Source organism: Rhododendron vialii, chromosome 5a, assembly GCF_030253575.1.
Source record: "Rhododendron vialii isolate Sample 1 chromosome 5a, ASM3025357v1".
Taxonomy (NCBI): Eukaryota; Viridiplantae; Streptophyta; class Magnoliopsida; order Ericales; family Ericaceae; genus Rhododendron; species Rhododendron vialii.
The window spans coordinates 8,647,043-8,661,510 of record NC_080561.1 but is presented as its reverse complement, the minus strand read 5'-3'; the positions used below and the strand labels follow the sequence as shown (position 1 = coordinate 8,661,510).

At 37.8% G+C, this 14,468-nt stretch overlaps 1 non-coding gene and 1 pseudogene across 1 annotated transcript; both read right to left on the bottom strand.

The window, feature by feature from the left end:
- Positions 1-993: 993 nt before the first annotated feature.
- LOC131327524 (probable polyamine transporter At1g31830) lies at positions 994-8,075 on the bottom strand (annotated as a pseudogene).
- LOC131328186 (small nucleolar RNA snoR118) lies at positions 3,908-3,999 on the bottom strand. The gene has a single exon (XR_009200459.1). It is a non-coding gene; the product is annotated as a small nucleolar RNA snoR118 (small nucleolar RNA).
- Positions 8,076-14,468: the final 6,393 nt, after the last annotated feature.

Below are 14,468 nucleotides of genomic sequence, written 5' to 3'. Positions count from 1 at the left end.
CTACTTGCAGGAGTCTCAACTAAAACTAGAGCAAAATTTTGTATATAGAAGTTTCGAATATAAAACCATAGTAAGGAGCGGACCTTCAAGCACTAGGCTTTGACCACTAGGCCAACTCTTTGGAGTTATAATGGCAACCGACGTCGCCTTTGCTGAGGGATTCAAACCCCCGACACCGTGGTTCGTAGCCACGTGCTCTAATCCTCTGAGCTACAGGCCCCACACCGTCTCCACTGGATCTGTTCCCGGGAGTAGACTCAAAAAAGGGGACCTTTCCTCCCCTGGGGATTGTAACTTTCCATGAATTTCTAAGTGGTCACTCACCGAATAAACTTTGCTTATTTCTTTTTTTGAGGATCGACGAATCAAATCATATTTCTGTGCCAATTTTTGTTCATTGTATAACCACAGGGCCAATATAAATTCCCCACAGGAAAATCTGATCATGGGTTCATTGTATAACCACAGGGCCGCGTAAAATGATGTAACTTCAAGCCTTCAAAATCTGATCATGGGTTCATTGTATAACCACAGGGCCGCGTAAAATGATGCAACTTCAAGCCTTCAAGGATCAGATGTTGTGTTTGAACTTGATCAATCTCCTTCCCCAGAGAATGTTCTTGTGTTCTTAATCCACTCATAAAAAACGATGAATTAAAAATTTCCGTACTTGTTATAACAAATAAATCCAATCCAAACACAGCCTAATAGAGCGACTCGTTCTTGTGCCATATTAACACATGGAAGTGAATATCAGCAAAACTCAAAGACCGTTTTGGTACCCTTTGCTTATCAGCTTATTTGCTTATTTTTGTTTATAAATCTTGGCGTATTTTGGGAGCTTGAATGAATAATTGTTGCCCAGTTGATCACAGCTATAAACGTTATATTGTGGAGCTTGCATGAATTGTAAAGAAGTGTTTCGCAGACTAGCCCAACCACCACAGCCAGAAGGCTGATCACCTTTACTTTTGAAGAAGCTAAAGCTAGAACCTAGAGTATACATAGGGTTGGAGGAATACACACCAAAATTGCTCTGGTTATATTGTGGAGCTTGCATGAATTGTAAAGAAGTGTTTCGCAGATTAGCCCAACCACCACAGCCAGAAGGCTGATCACCTTTACTTTTGAAGAAGCTAAAGCTAGAACCTAGAGTAGTATACATAGGGTTGGAGGAATACACATCAAAATTGCTCTGGTTGTACCTACCGGAACATTGTATGGCCAAGGTGCTGCAGGGTAGTTAATCCTTAGCGTCACAAAAGCAATGAACTCCATTGTGATCTCTTAGAAGCTGAGCCACGAAAGCAAAATTAGGCCCGACACAGAGAATAGGATCCCAGTAAGGGGAGCTCCACATTGTGATCTCTGGGCGAAAAACTTAGGATGAAGTTGAAAGGAGTGACTGCTCATCTTGGCCACAAACATCCCCATATTTGACACGGCAACTGCTGCTTGGACCCAAGATCTCAACCAAACACCTCCAAGAATTCGATCAATATCAAAGAAATACCCATCACTCCACCGCTCATGGTCAAGCGGAATCGCTCCCTTGCTGATAAGGAGAGGAACAAAGTACCCTAAAATGATCATGATAAGAGGATAAAAGAGAGCTCTCAGAAGAGTTCTATTGGGATTTTCCACCTCTCCAGCCAAAGTAATGATTGAATCCCAATAGTTCAAATTCCAGAGGAGTGTGTTTAAATATAGACCCCCAATCCACAATGTGCAAGTCTACCGCAGACCATCTTGATGGCTCCAGTTTCGGAATTGCAACAAGTCCCATCACCAAAAAGGGTAGGATGGAATACACACCTAGCAATATAGCAGCCCACCCCACCATGGTTAAGCCCTTAAAGTCCCAAATAAGCGGGTGCCACTGTCAGAACCAGAATAGCTATTGCCCTAGTGAAACCACCATATAATTGGGGAATGGCTGATTTTAGGTAGTCTAGAAACAAAACTGGGAATAGTGCGGTCTCGATGACCCTACTCAGCCATTACATCCAACCAAGTTGAAAACCCCAGAAGGGACCCAAAGCTGATGAAACCCAAACCACATACCCTGCATTTTCCGGGAACATAGTACCATGTTCTGTGGTTATTAAGACTTGAGGAACACTCCATATGAAGGGAAAAAGTAGAAACCCGAGGAGGGCTAAAAGATGACTGGCTGCCTTCACACTTCAACGCCGAATGAGCCCCCTGATACCTGGTAGAAGAGGAAAACAAGAGGCACTATTGAAAGCTTGTTGGATACAAGGAAAACAAGAGGCACTATTGAAAGCTTGTTGGAAGTTCTCTAATCTGGGAGAAGATCCTTCCCCAACAACCACATAATCAGCATTACTGTTTTCTGTCATGTGAATGTATGATTGCTTTATTGATGAAACCCTCTGTTTCTGCATACATGGAAATTTTGAAATCATTATTGCACAGTAAAATTCTGAAAAACATTATTACACACAACATGGTTCCCTATGTTAGAAATATCATAAGAACTAAACAAAACAAAAGAAGGATACAAAATTTTGTGGGAAGAAACATCATCCCAGTTATGATAGGCTTTTAGTTTTACCAAAAAAATGAACGAACTTCATATCTGTTTATTGAATGCAACGGACAATACATTTCTGTTTTAGATAACGAGGTATTTGACCTTGTAACCTACACTTCTCGTGGTGCTTATCACAGCTCAACATTTGCAACTAAATTAACACTTACAGTTCAACGAATAATGAAAAGTTTGCTCCTTCATCTTATCTCATGTAAGACAATATGCCACAAATGTGACTAGTGGGTTTTCTACTGCCGCAATAGAACCAATAATCCAGCTATGGCTTCATGGGGATATAAAGCCCATCAAATGCTTACTGAACATTAACATGAACTAGCATTTTCGTTTCTGACAACAAGGTATTTGAGCTCGTAACCTACCCTTCCTCAGGCGCTGATCATGGCTCAACAAATTCTTTTTTCTGATCGACAAAAGAGGAATATATATTAAGAGAAAGAAGAGAGAGGAATTAAAAAAGTGGAAGCAAGTTGATAAGAGATCAACCACAACTAAAACCAAAGAAAAATGTTCAAAACGGAATCTGAAACATAGAGCCATAAATACAAAGAACAAAACAAGAAGCCCAACCCAATTGATGTCTTCGAGGGCACCAACGTCATCAAAAGTAGCAGCACTATGAATCAACCTAAGATTTGGCATAGAGGTAACATCAACAGCTCTTGGAATGGTCACGGACCACTGGAGGTGGAGAGAGCTCAGGGCGGCCGTAGAGAGAGAGAGAGAGAGAGAGAGAGAGAGAGAGAGAGAGAGGGAAGGAGGGAGTGGCAGTGGCAGTGGAGAGATTGGTCAACCAGAGAGTTAGTACTCCATATAGCGTGAAATATCACGTTTGTTTCAAGTGTTACGTGATTAAGTCCAATATTAGTCCCCAAAGCCTTCTTTAGTGTGATCATTTTGTCGCCCTGACCAACAAACAGAAACTTCTTGGGTAGTGTTCGACAGTAAACTACAGAAACAAAACCAATAAAGTTTCAAAAAGATCTTGTCCTCACTGCAATTCAATGCTCTTGCACAGAAAAAGTCATGCATTCATACATTCAATTCCCTGACACCCGGCTATTAAAAAAAAGTACATTCAGTTCCCTTGTACAAAAGGTTCTAAAGATTCAGGACTCCTTTCCGACTGTATATTCACTGCTGAAAAGGCATCTCAGTATCAACCTTTACGCTGAATTTCCAAAATAGAAACAAACTACCGCAAGTCTGCAAGACATTAATGAGAAATTCTGCAAATTCGCATCACAACTTCAGGGAAAGCTTTAAATAAGCTTCTCTGGATTCATAATATTTTTCTTTTTGGTCAAACAGAAATTAATCAGAGGGAAAGGGAGATCAGAAATAGCTTTCTAGGCAGCAAATTATCCATCAAAAAGTAGTTGGAGTACAACTACTCAGAGCCCAGTGCACATTTCATCATTTCATTCTCTGGATTCAGAACATTGCCAAAAAAAAGATGGATATATACCACACAAGCAATACATGGACCTTAACTAGAGATTCCGCAAATACTCATTACAACTTAAGGAAAACATTTAAATAAACTCATCCTCATTCATTATATTGCCCAAAAAGGATGGATATGTACCATGGAAGCTATGCATAGGATGCAAGCGGGTGCCATGTTCCGTATGTAGTCTGTACACAAAGCTGGCAATAACACTCCGGCATTGAAATAGCTCTATTTTATGAATCGACTTTAGATAACTTTTCCTCCACCTTTGGTTCGCAAAGGATCCCATAGGCTTATAAAATTTCATGCTTTTTCTCATACTTAAGAAAATAAGGATGTTCTACGTACATTCTATTGGGGATTGCCACTTCACTCATGTGCACGTGTTTTTCTTCTCCCAATGCCTTGTCTGCATCAGTCATCAAAGGCGGAGCTTTAAAATTTGCTCTTGGTTGACTGTTGTTCGTCTTTTTCTTTTGTTTTGTGAACTTGTCCGTAATATGGTCTCGTTGAAACTTACTATTATTGATGCCAAACCCTTATGGTATATGTTTTCATGAAGTTCGAATGAGCATTTAGAGGATTACTTCTAGAGGGACGTAAATCAACTTACAACGAGCCCACAATTTGAGGGGCGACTCCTTTAACCAATTTCTGATCACAGAAGAACCCATCCATGCGAAAGAATCGATTGGTAAATAAAAAGCAATGGAGGGACTAAGGATATATAAGCATTTTAAAGATACCGATGGTGGACTGTCGTGCCCCAGTATGCCACAGGGTGTAAGCAAACATCATATACCCAGTAACCAACTACAACAATTCATAAAAGATTCAGATTTGAAGCCAAATTTTGAATATCCACAACAGAAGATACTCATAAATTACCCCGTAATACCACAGATTGGGTTTTGAAAACAAGATATCTTCCCCAAAAAGGACTCTTTGGGTTAGCCGTTAGCACTAGACTAGTAAAGCAACATGCCTTCAGTAACAAGGGAGGTAGAAGGACGATAAGAAACTAGTCCTCCACGGTCAATGCCTAGCAAGTGGTGCAATATCGCATTAAGGTCAAGGAATGCATTTAAAATGTAAAATTTGCGTAGGAGAAGTGCATTAGAGAGAGAACGAAAAATACACATACAAGAGTAGGCTTTGCTAGAAGGCAAAACCTCTGGAAACTGAACCTTTGATCGCGAGGATGATTTGGGAATCGATCGTTAGATTATCTCGCAGAGAGAGCAAGCTAGGAGAGAGAGACACAGAGGAGGTGGCGTAGAAGTCTCGCGCATGACAGAGAGAGAGAGAGAGAGAGAGAGAGAGAGAGAAAGATAGAGAGAGATAATGAGGAGGTCGGGCGCCCGTGGTTTATTTCGAGGGTATTTTTGGTAACTTATTAGTCCGTATCCTTATTTGTGCATTTTGGGTTGGGCTTGGACCTGGTGGAGTTTTGATCCTTTTTTTTGGACCGGCCGGTAAATCACCCTCATCCTAATCTGAAGATGCATCTTCCAGTTTTCTGAATTCTAATGAGCTCGCCTGAGCTCCCCAGACAAAAACCACCATCCCATTTCCAAGAATTCCTAACAGCGCGACCTCTACAAAAGAAAGGTCAAGTATTAGCAGAAATAGGTAAGAAACAGGAATGGGCAAATGGTGTGAAGAAATTCTACATGATCCCTATAGTAAGATTCCCGGCTGCCGACACATGGTATTGAGATCCTTTGCATTGCATGAGATAAGTTCACCAGACTTTTGGTGAAACAATTCAAAAGACTTTTGTTGAAACAATGTTATGAGCGCAAGAGCGAGAAAAAGAACAAAAAAGATGAGTGCAAGCTAAAAACGAGAAAAGAAAACAAACAAGAAATCACAAATGGTTCCTCTTGGTACATCCACGGGCGATGAGAGAGACTAGTTATCCCTAACTCTAGAGAGGCCAAAAAGGATGAATGTCTACAAGTCCCCCAAAATCCCCTATTATACCGGAACAATATTCTAGTAATTAACAAAATATTCAAGGCATTCCTACAATTCTCCAACTTAATTGATCTCAGTTTTTTTAGACCCTTTAGGTGTTTGGGCTTTGGCCTTTTAGGTGGATTTTGGCCCAATGGGTGTCCTTATTTTAGGATGATGAGAAAAACAGTGAATGTTTCTCATCCTCTGCATCATAGAACTTAGACGCAATATACCACTACAAAAATTGTTGTTTGATTTATAACATTGTTACAATTTCATTCGGTTTGGTCTAGATGCAATTTCCCTTCTAAACTTACATTTCATTCTTGAATCAGAATGAAAATAAGTCTCTTAGATTCAATGGGAGCCCCCCAACTGCATAATAATAAGTCCTGGCTCTCCAAAAATTACAAACATTTAATTTAAGATTTCTAGTGAATATCAAGGGTTATAAGATTTCTAGTGAGGCATCTTGGCTTTTCATCTACAGGGTTCCAATCTCTTTCTTTTGGGGAAAATCTCCTTACTAATGCGAATAGGTGAATTTCTATATAGAGCAGGTGTAGCGCAAAACTTCCCCACTGTTAGGAAATATAAGTAAAAGATGAACTTAAAGATTCTAGCGAATATAGATTTCCACTGTGGACAGGTCTGTGGGGGGAAATCTCCTTCCTTCCTAAGTTACTAATGGGCCATTTTCTGTATATATCATACGAATAGGCGAATTTCTGTATATATCTGTTCCATGAGAACTTCCCCACTTGGGAAGTAGAAGTAAAAGATGAACTAAAGGATTCTAGTGAATATACACTAGATTTCTATTGAATTCAGAGGACAGATTCATCATTAGAAGACAGATTCATCAGAAAGACATAACATCACCATAATAATCCAGCTAAACAAAAACTCTTAAGACATAACATCACCAACCATAGTAACTGTTGGAAAATATTATAGGATATATTTTATTTTAAGTGTGAATGGAAATTGATTTATTTTGGAGTTGCATCTTTTCATTGGCACTTGTTCGCCATGGACGGACGCGTCCTTCACGAACAGATGTGCCTCTTTCCTTGGTGACTTTTCTTAGAGTTACGAGTTGGCCTATAAATATTATTTCTCTCATTCATTTTTTACTTTTAGAAGTTGATTTTTCCTTCATTGAAGTCCATTCATACGAGAGAGTTACAAACACAAGATGGTTCGCCAGATCCTCCAATTGAAGTGCTGCTTTGGGGGGATTCCGATCAAGTAGTGCTGGTAGACAGTCGTCCAATACAAACCATGAGTACCGTAGCGGGGGCGAAATCTGTCTTAAGTACAGAGTGTCACACATAAACACTCGCATTGATCAATCATTTTGTTCTCATCGATTTTCAGGTTTTGAGTTCCGATTTTATTGCACTCATATTATTGGTTTTCATCACAAATAGTAAACACATTTTCCCAACAGTAACTAAGTAGCAGTAAAGTAGCAATAGCAAACAGAAACTTACATAACCCAATCCAACTCATATACGTAACCCATCACATCCATGAGAGGCAAGCACCACCACAACCATATCACATCCTCTCATTCTTCAACAACATAGCTTTCAGGTATTCACCCCATTTAGTAGTGATCTTCGTTGGGAATTTATTATTGAATGTCCTATCCATCATGAGGTTGTAAATGGACGGAATGGCTGCCGGAAAATGTCCACCACATCCTCTACCACCTCTTTCCTACCTCCCGGCTACAAAGATTAAAAAAGATTTTTTAAGCATTGAATCACAAAATAAAATACATTAAACCACAAAACTAAGAATTAAAACTTACCCAATTAATCGGATGATGCACAATGTATAAGCCAGTAAATGCCTCCAGAACTAGAATAGATAGGATTCATGCCACCCAAATAATTTCCACCCTGATGAAACATTACTTTGTATAATGAGTGGTTTCTTCCTAACAGTGTGATGCCAACTAACCATGTCTGGCATAGAAATAGATTTCGCTTTCAACTTTTTATCTTTCAAGTTGTCTGTGAAAGCATTCAGATCTTGCAAAGAGAATTTCTCAACATTTTCTATAAACTCCTCCATCAAACTCTTATTGTGAAATAGATGAGCTCCACAAATAAAAACACTCACGAGTTTGATTTTTTCTAAGTCCTTAACATTATCAAAACCATTCAATCGAGTAAACATTCCCTTAAAAGACCCAAAAACAGGAGGCTCGGGTAGTTTTGCCGAATGTCGTTGAACTATGGAATCCACAAGTGTTCTAAAATCATCCAGATCCTTTTTTATACCAGTCCCTACATCTTAAGAAAAATAAAGAAATTTTTATTAAAAGAAGATAATTAGAAATTTAGAAACAAAAACACAAGGTTATCATATGTATGTTTATATTTGTGGACAGGAAAACCCCATTGATGAGATTACCATGGAATTTATTTTAGGAGTGAAAGATAATTCAAACACTTAGCAATCCCCCTGGGAAGTACAAAACAGTTTCAAATTACTATGCAAAGCAAAAGCATATGCTCTGTATTTCAAACATATAGTTTCGAGAAAAGAAAAGCATATAAATCAAAATCAACCAAACAATATCCATTTACTCTTACTCTTGATGAATATCAAACCATTTCCTATACAAACAACTTCACAGGACTTGGTATGACATACAATCGATTCACCTACTGATTGTGGCGTTGATTGTATGACACTTTTTTAGCCAACATAGGTCTATGCCTATGCCTTTTCTTGTTAACATTGGCCAACTCCTCATGTAGAATTCTTCCACCACCTCACCTGATTTGCAAAATTGAATAGTGTACTTTGCAATTTGTATGGAAAATGGTTTGATATTCATCAAGAGTATGAGTAAATGGATATTGTTTGGTTGACATTGATTTATATGTTTTTCTTTTCTCGAAACTATATGTTTGAAATACAGAGCATATGCTTTTGCTTTGCTTAGTAATTTGAAAGTGTTATGTATTTCACAAGAGGATTGCTCAGTGTTTGAATTATCTTCACTCCCGAAATAAATACCATGGTAATCTCACCAATGGTGTTTTCCTGTCCACAAGTCTAAACATATGTATGACAAACTTTGAGTTGAACATAAATGGTAAATACCTGACAAACTTGTGTTTTTAATTTCTAAATTTCTAATTATCTTCTTTTAATAAAAATTTCTTTATAATTTTAAGATGTAAGGACTGGTATAAAAAAGAATTTGGATTATTTCAGAACACTTGTGGATTCCACAGTTCAAGGACGCTCGGCAAAACTACCTAAGCCTCTTGTTTTTTGGTCTTTAAGGGAATGTTTACTCAATTGAATGGTTTTGATAATGTTAAGGACTTAGAAAAAATCGAACTTATTTGTGAAGCTCCTCTATTTAATAACAATGAGAGTTTGATGGAGGAGTTTATAGAAAATGTTTGAGAAATTCTCTTTTGCAAGATCTGAATGCTTTCACAGACAACTTGAAAGATAAAAAGTTGAAAGCGAAATCTATTTCCATGCCAGACATGATTGGTTGGCATCACACAGTTAGGAAATCAGGTGAACCGTCTTCTGTTGCCATTCTCAATAGAACCTGACTCGGAATTCTGCATCACCAGCAGTCCGGCAGAACAACAACATAGTTAGATTGAACAGACAGAACCAATGTAATCAATCTTAATGCTATGTTTACGAACACAATTGTGTAAGATAACAAAAGTAAACAAACAGGAATGTAAATCATAACAGTCACCAAAAACAATGCACAAACATGATTAGAGATTAGTCATATGGCAGAATAAGCAAATACTATCAGAATATCACATGGTAGAAATAAAGATATATATATATATATTGATAACCGGATGTCCAGGCCATCTTACACGCAACTCGACTAACCAGACTCATAATTCAACTTGTCTAAGTTTCGAATTGCTAATCAATTTCATTCAATGGGATGGTTATCAATCAACTAGATGCATCGACTGTCGAAAAAGAGATCTTTTGTAAAGGAATTCAAGCATCAGCAATAGCATCTTCCATGGTGGGAGTAGAATTTAACGGAGATAACAGATATGTAAAACTTGAGATTGGCAACAATGTACTTGGTCGAAGAGAAAAAGGGAAAGTTTTTTTTTTTACGGAAATCAAATCCGATCAAATACAAATAGGGTAATCAAGAAACTAGTGACATTTCTGGTTCTTATCCAAGAGGAGGCGAGGCTTACACTCGAGTTTCAAGAAGAATTTGGTAGTTGTTACGGGTCGTACGTATGACATTGCCTTGGGAAACAAGCTCTTCTCCCTACTAATGGTACCAAAGATCACGTCCTTCCCGCACTTTGGTGAAAGTGGAATACAAATAGAATTATTTATAGTTGATTCTGGGAACCAAAAGGCTACTGGAGTTACCAAAGAGATTAATAAAACATTCATGAAGTACATTTACTACCAATTGTTTTAGTATTTTATTTGTTTTGCTTTCTCTTTTACCGTATCTTTTACTTTCTTAGGAATCTTCGTGAAACCACACACCAAGTTCTTCACCAGAATGGTAACTATTACGGAAATGTAAAGGCGAGTCTCGAATATAATGATGCCAAGGACATCCTTCTTTCTCAACTGAAGCAGAGCTAAGGTAATTAACTACAGTAATTAAAATATGCATCTTGTTAATTAGAATATGCATCATTCTCAACATTTGTGTCAACTATAGGTTTTGTCAGTTTGTCTCATTTTGAGCTCTGAAAGATGGAATACTTGGAGATTGTGACGTTGACTATGCAATTTTGCCAACATAGTCACAGCCACACCATCCACATGGCTGACTATCCAGAAGACTTGAGGTGTTTCTTCTATTTATGCAATTTGTTAAGAGATCCAAATTTTAGACCAAGAGAATAACACAGTACTATTTGTTTGGGAGTCTACCGATTGTATCCTTCACTCCCTGGTCCCCGGTCTTTATGAGAACTGAGGATATACACGTGTTCCTATTAAAATTTTGGAGCATGAGAGGCATGACCTTCCACGAGTTTGAGATAATCTTGGAAGCCAATGTCGTGCCAAATTGGAAGCAAAGGTTCGAGGCATGAACTTCAATGTTCTTATATTAGAGCTAGTCTAATATTATTTTGCATTCTCATTCACCTCTTTTATTTTCTTTTTTAATCTTTATCGGCCAAATCACCCACCAGTGGACTCCAAACCAGCCTTCTAAAACACCAGCATGGTGAACTACACTTGATGTCATTCCAGAAAGCACATCATCATCGAAAACAGGATTAGGGGGAAACATTCGCTGAACTACATAGAACCGTTCAATCAACTGAGTACCAGAAATCACATATAATAGAATATCTATACCCTTCACCGTAGCTACCAAATTGGCTTAAAATCCCCAATTCCAGTTAACCCTAACACTAATTCGAATGAACAAGTTCTAAACAATCGATTTCAGTTTAGCCACAATCCTAATCTGAGAAAAATCGGAGCAATGGAGAGAGAGAGAGAGAGAGAGAGAGAGAGAGAGAGAGAGACCTTGTCGGCGGAGGGAAGGCGCTAACGGAGGTGGCGGTTGCCGGCGGTCGCGGTTGTGGTGGTCTGGTCGGCGGGCACGGTCCCTCTCGATCTGTGTGAAGGAAGGAAGCAGTGGCTTGAGGGCTGGAGGGCAATAGGGCAAAATCAAGGGGCAAATTGGTCTAGAAAATTGAAAAATGTCCAAACCATGTTCCAGAAACATTTAACGAAACATCAATAATACCCCCACCCCAGGGCAATCCTGCACTTTTAGCCCCGTTCCAGAAACCTTCTTTAAAGATAAGTATTTATTTTGAATCTTCTTAAAGAAAAATATAAAGGGTCATTTCACAAAATCTAAATAAAAAATTTATTTTACATTTTCAAACTCAAAAATAATGTAAATGTTTTGATTTTTTTTGCACCGTATTAAATATCTCAATGAGATCTATCAAATAAGATCCATATTGATAAGAAAATTATTTGCGTATGCACATAATTTTTGAGTTTGAAATTACCTTCTTAAAAAATAAGGAGTTGTGCTATGAGTAATGGGCGCCGAGGAGGAAAATCGTACCAACGGCGGCGTCGGGCCGTCTCCGGCCACCGGACGGCCGATCCGAGCCATCCAAAAATTCTAAAAAAAAAACGAGGGGTCCTACAAGGGGAATCAACGGTATCCGAGGTGTGGAGGGTGCTTGATCTGAGCACCCTTTTTCGTGTGAAATCATATACACGAAAAAGGGGTGCTCGGATCAAGCATCTTACACACTTCGGATGCCATTGATTCCTGCGTTAGCCCCCTCGGCTTTTTTTAATATAATTTTTTGACGGCTCGGATCGGCTCCGGTGGCCGGAAACGGCCTGGCGCGGCCGTCGGTACAATTTCCTTCCCCGGCGCCCATTGGTACCTATATAAATTCTAAAAAAATAAGTACCTTCTTCTTATTTTTGTGGAACAAGCCTTATTATTGAACAAAAAATAAGTTCTTATTCGTGTTCTGGAACGTATTTTTTGAATGGCGGAGATTTACGGGTAATAGATTGGCTATTCATTCCTTTTAGACCCCGTTCCATGACACCTTTTTAAAAAATAAGTACTTATTTCACATTTTCAAACTCAAAAAAAAATGTAAATGAAAAATAAATTTTCAATTTTTTTGCACCGTATTGATAGAAAAATTATTTGCGTAAGCACATAATTTTTAAACTTAAAATTGCCTTTTTATAAAATAAATACTTATTTCCCTTTCGAGAACGGGGCCTATTGGCCTAGGTTTATTATACCTTCTATTTATTCCTGACCGAGATTGATTATCTAAAGGTAATATATTATCTATGTCAATATAACAATAGAGAGCGGTTTTGAGAAATGTTTCTCTCACAATTGTCTTCCGTGGCGTAATGAAGGGTTGTGATTCAATTCTAATGTTGAGTTTCTACTAATCGAATGGCTTTTATTACTTTAAGTTCGAAAATCAAACCCAATGTGCTGAGGATTTCGTTTCTAAAGCTGAGATTTTGACACAGAGTTAATCCAAGGGGTAAGATCAATTCCCTAAACAATGAGATTTTATATGCGTTTCCATAATCCCCTCACCTCGCAAAGATCCTTCGGCTCCGGCAGCTCTCGCCCTCTTACAATCTGCTAATGACGAAGCAAGTTTTTTTTTAACCCTAATTTTAAGCCCCAATCTCTACTGTCATGTTTTGCTAAATTTTTGAAAGATTTTAAGCACAAAATGAGAAGGAAAACTGTTTGCCCCAGCTATTATTATTATTTGAGTTTTTTTTTTTTTTTGTCTTAAGTTGTATACAGTTTGTAGAATAAAAATTCCATGGTGGAATTCGATATTTATGGGGCAAGTCATGAACCCATGGACCCCAATCATTGTTGGAAAAGTATTTTTTTTTTTCAATTCAAGAAAAAATACTTTTTGCGACAAAATCTAATTTTAGCTTCTTTGTGATCTTCGCCTATTTTTGATTCTGCAAAAAATTGATTAAAATTTTTCTCGACATGTTTATTTACTTCTTTTGGCTTTTTTTACCCATAACAAAATGCCTAGACATTTTAAAAAAATACTTAATGATTCAAGTGGATTGTATCCTGAATTTGAAAAGCTATAAACAGTTTTTGCTACAGCTTTGGATTTAGAATTAAATGTTATAGAAGCTGAAAAGCAGTATTTGAGTAAAAGTTGCAAGATAAATATTTTTTTTATCGTGAATTAGTCTATTTTTTCCTTGACCAATGGGTAATTGTTATAATCAGAAGGAATATTTTTGCCTTTATGCCTATCACAACTTCTCCCAATCCGTAAAAGCATCTAAATTGTAACTTTTTCAACAAATTTTTTTTTATAAAAAACCTAGTAATTTTTAGAAGCAAGAATTCCATATTCTACCCTCAGATTTTTTCGCATACAAACACTTGATTGTGAACTAAGCAGACGTTTCCGCTAAACTAAATAAACTAAAGCCCATGTTTTCACCGAGTTTTAGACACGTCATTCTTCTCGCATACATCAACTAAAATACCATTTAACAAAAATAAAATTGACTATCACCATTTGCCTAGTGGAAACACACCCCAATTAACCTTGTGAGAGAGGCCATTATAACCAAATACGTTAGATTTATCTATCTATCTATTGTTCAACAATGAGGCCACATGCAATGCTCATTTATGTGCGTGCTCGCACACTATCAGTAATTTCAAGATTCAGGTCTCAAACTCGAACTTCATCAAACTCCTTCCCAATAAAAATGCACCCTTGAATCTTAATCTCCTCAGGAGAAACAAGGAAGATGAATAAAAATTTAACTTCCTATAACAAAAAGGCAATCTGAACATATAAAACCGAATATCAACAATACTCAAAGGCCAATTTGGTACTCCTTACTTATCAGTTTCTTTACTTGGTCTCTGAATCTTTGTGGATTTAATTTGAGTCTTGA